We start from the raw sequence: 4049 nt of genomic DNA on the forward strand, positions 1-4049 counted from the left end.
TGTGGGGAGCACCGGTGATGTTTGTGAAGAAGAATGATGGATCCATGCTGATAAACCATAATTTATACATATTTTTACCCCAAGTTTAACGTATTTTATGGATAATTTTCCATTAGAATTGGTGAATTCGATGCTCCTAATGCTTTAATTTCACGTTTTACACTTAGGAGAGCATAAGGGAGCGAAGGAACGAGAAACGGGCCAAAAACGGAGAAAATGAGCCAAAGTACAAAATCAACATGGCCTGGACCTCCTCACACGGGCAGACCACATGACCGTGTCAATTTGGCAGGCTCGAGCACAGTCTGAAGTAATCGTACATGAGCGTGTCCCTATCGAGCCCAAGTTGAGTCCAATTCGGAAAAGTCTAATTTTGAGGGCTCATAGGCACTCCAAAGCCTATAAATACACTCTAGAAGAGGAGAAAAAGGGACACACAGAATAAGGAGTAAGGAATTACTCCAAGGAAGCCGATTGATTTATCTCAGAAGCCGGATTCATCATCAAGACTAAAGATCTCTCCTCAATTCCACTTCAAGAGTTTTGGGTTTTCTTTATGTTTTATATTCTTTATTATTCTGAGATGTTTTCTTATTTAGTTATGAACTAAATCCCCTAAATACCTAAGAGGAATGAAACCTAAGACGATTCTTGTTATTATTTTCTGAATTGTATGCTAAATATTTAACTTGTTCTTAATTATGTGTTCTTAATTCTTGTTTTGATATCCCAGGATACTGATTCAAGATAAGCTCTTATTCAGAGGAGGAATAGACCCTGTCTAAGAGTACATTTATCATAATTAAGCGGAGTTGATTGCGCGCCTAGACATAGGGTGACAAGATTTTGCCGGATTAGGGTGAAACCTAATAAGGGGATCCATAGATCGAGTTAATGCAACCCTAGAGTGTTAATTAGAGAAAAGTCTCGGTTATTCAATCTAGGGATTAGACGTTATTAGTCTTGAATAGGGATAATAACCTAACTTAGGGATCTCTACGGAGTAAGTTAAATGAATAAATCGTCCGATTCGGAGCCTGAATAACAAGTATAGTCTAGGTGGATTTTTCCTTAGGTATTGTCTTAATTTAATTGATTTTCCCAAAAGCAATTCCCCAATTCTATTCTCTGTGAGTTCTTAGTTTAGGTAATTAGTTAGTTAAAACAAAAACCTTTTTATTCTTAGGCTAGATAATAAAAAGACAGTCGTTACTAGTACTTTTAGTTCCTTTGGGTTTGAAAATCTGGTCTTGCTAAAACTATACTACTCTTCGATAGGTACACTTACCTACATCGTGATAATAGTTAGTTTCAAGAACGATTAATTATAAATTTTTAAAACCTATCACGAAATAACGCGATCAAGTTTTTGGCGTCATTGCCGGGGAACTAAGATATTAGGAACGCTCAATTTTTATTACTTTAGCCTTTTATTTTTCTTGCAATTTAATTTTATACTATTATTATTACTTACTTATTTACTTTTTTTCCTTTTCTTGGCAAGTTTTTATAGTTTATGACTAGAAGAAACCCGTCAGGGCCACTGCTTTTTGACGAAGAAATCGATCGCGCAATTCGAAGAAACCAATGAGAAATAAGGTGAAGATTAAGATACACGGAGAATGAGCAAGAAGACGATACTTAACCCCCAACCGAAGATATGGTTGAAAACCAAGGCAATCAGCTACCTCCTGCAATTGCGGTTAATCAAAATCCTGCTCCACCCACTATGTATGATTATGCTAAACCTTCTTTAATAGGAACTGAATCAAGCATAGTTAGACCTGTTGTAGCTGCAAATACTTTTGAATTAAAACCTAACACTATTCAAATGATACAACAATTTGTTCAGTTTGATGGTTTGCATGATGAGGATCCCAACGCTCATTTAGCCAACTTCTTAGAACTATGCGATACATTTAAAATTAATGGCGTTTCTGATGATGCCATACGTCTTCAGTTGTTTCCCTTTTCATTGAGGAACAAAGCTAAACAGTGGTTGAATTCGTTACTACGAGGGTCAATTACTACTTAGGAACAAATGACAGAAAAATTTTTACTAAAATATTTTTCGCCGACTAAAACGGCTAAATTACGTAATGATATCTCTTCTTTTGTGCAGATGGATTTAGAAACACTCTACGATGCATGGAAGAGATACAAGGACCTTTTGAGAAGATGCCTCCACCATGGGTTACCGCTTTGGCTCTAAGTACAAACATTTCACAATGGTCTGAATCCTTCGACTCGACAAATGGTTAACACAGCTGCGGGTGGAACCATCAACAATAAAACACCGGAAGATGCCTATGAGTTTATAGAGGAGATGTCACTGAATAACTATCAGTGGCAAGTCCTGAGGACAAAGCCAAAGAAAATAGTCAGCATTTATAACGTCGATTCGGTCACCATGCTCTCTAATCAGGTAGAACTCTTAAATAAAAAGATTGATGGTTTTCTTAATTCTTTACAGGTTCACCTAGTAATGCAGTGCGAAGCAAGTAGAGGTGGAACAAACCATTCGAAATACCAACCTTATGGCCACAGCATGGATAAAGAGAAATTAAACTACATGGGTAATAATCCTCGACCGCAAAACAATTCATATAGCAACACTTATAATGTAGGTTGGAGGAACCACCCCAATTTCTCGTGGCGCGGTCAAGGAAATCAAAGACCACAACATCCTCCGGGATACAAACAACCACCCTACCAACAGGAAAAGAAGCCAAACCTTAAAGAGATGTTCTTAAGGTTTATATCAGTGTCAGAAACCCATTTTTAGAACAACAAGACAACACTTAAAAATCAACAAGCGTCAATCCAAGGGCTCGAAACTCAGATAGGCCAGCTTTCCAAACTAATCTCCGAACGACCACAAGGTAGTTTGCAAAGTAATACTGAACCTAACCCAAGGGAATAACTCAACGCAATTAATATTCAAGATGACGAAGGAGTCATTGAGCCTGAACCAGAACTGAGGTAAGAAACTGTGGTAAGCAAAGGTCAAGGTGAGGTAGATCAAAATACAAACAAACCAGTGACTGTCGAATATAAACCTCGTGTGCCATACCCCAACGCGACAAAGAAAGACCACTCAGATGAACAATTTGGTAAATTCCTTAAACTCTTAAAAAAATAACATATTAACTTACCATTTATTGAAGCTCTATCGCAGATGCCAAACACAATGAAATTTTTAAAGGAACTTTTAGGAAATAAGCGAAAGTTGGACGAGGAGTCGCATGTGGAGCTGAACACAGTTTGCTCGGCCATTCTCCAAAATAAACTACCCAACAAACTAAAAGATCCAAGGAGCTTTACTATTCTTTTCTTAATTGGTAGTTTAGATGTTAATCATGCATTAGCTGATCTAGGGGCTGTATCAACGTCATGACTTACAAAATGTTTAAGCAACTAGGTCTTGGGAAACCCAAACAAACTAGGATGAGCATTCAATTAGCAGATAAAACTATAAGATTCCCTAGAGGTATTATTGAAGATGTGCTAGTTAAAATTGATAAATTTATATTTTCCGTTGACTTTATTGTTCTAGACATAGAAGAGGATAGCAACACTTCCTTAATTCTAGGAAGACCCTTTTTTGCAACTGCTAAAACCATCATTGATGTTGGCACAGGTGAACTCACACTCCGGGTGGGAGGTGAAACAATCACCTTTCAAGCTCGCAATTCTGGCAACACATTAGGAATTGAAGGTAATCATTTAAACTATTCTACTAAAACTAATAATATGGTGCAACCTATTTTGCAGAAAATGAGTCTGAAGGAAGCACTTGAGTCATTCTCAAGCAATAGTAAAGGACCTGTTCATAAAGATCGAAGATTACAAATCGAGGAACTCGATGAATGGCGGACGCACAAACCAAGAACACCTGACAAACCGAAACTACGCCAAAACGAGCCCGATACCTCTCCAAATCAACTTAAGATTGGTGATAAGGTCTTATTAGATGCCACAGATCCCCACATTGTCACTACCACACCGAATGAAGAAATTCCTCTTACGGTACTCAGTATTTTTCCATT

General features: G+C 37.6%; 1 non-coding gene across 1 annotated transcript; it reads right to left on the reverse strand.

Moving 5' to 3' along the window:
- Positions 1-2089: 2089 nt before the first annotated feature.
- LOC121210767 (small nucleolar RNA R71) lies at positions 2090-2196 on the reverse strand. The gene has a single exon (XR_005905882.1). It is a non-coding gene; the product is annotated as a small nucleolar RNA R71 (small nucleolar RNA).
- Between the last annotated feature and the right edge of the window lie 1853 nt (positions 2197-4049).

Source organism: Gossypium hirsutum, chromosome A11, assembly GCF_007990345.1.
Source record: "Gossypium hirsutum isolate 1008001.06 chromosome A11, Gossypium_hirsutum_v2.1, whole genome shotgun sequence".
Taxonomy (NCBI): Eukaryota; Viridiplantae; Streptophyta; class Magnoliopsida; order Malvales; family Malvaceae; genus Gossypium; species Gossypium hirsutum.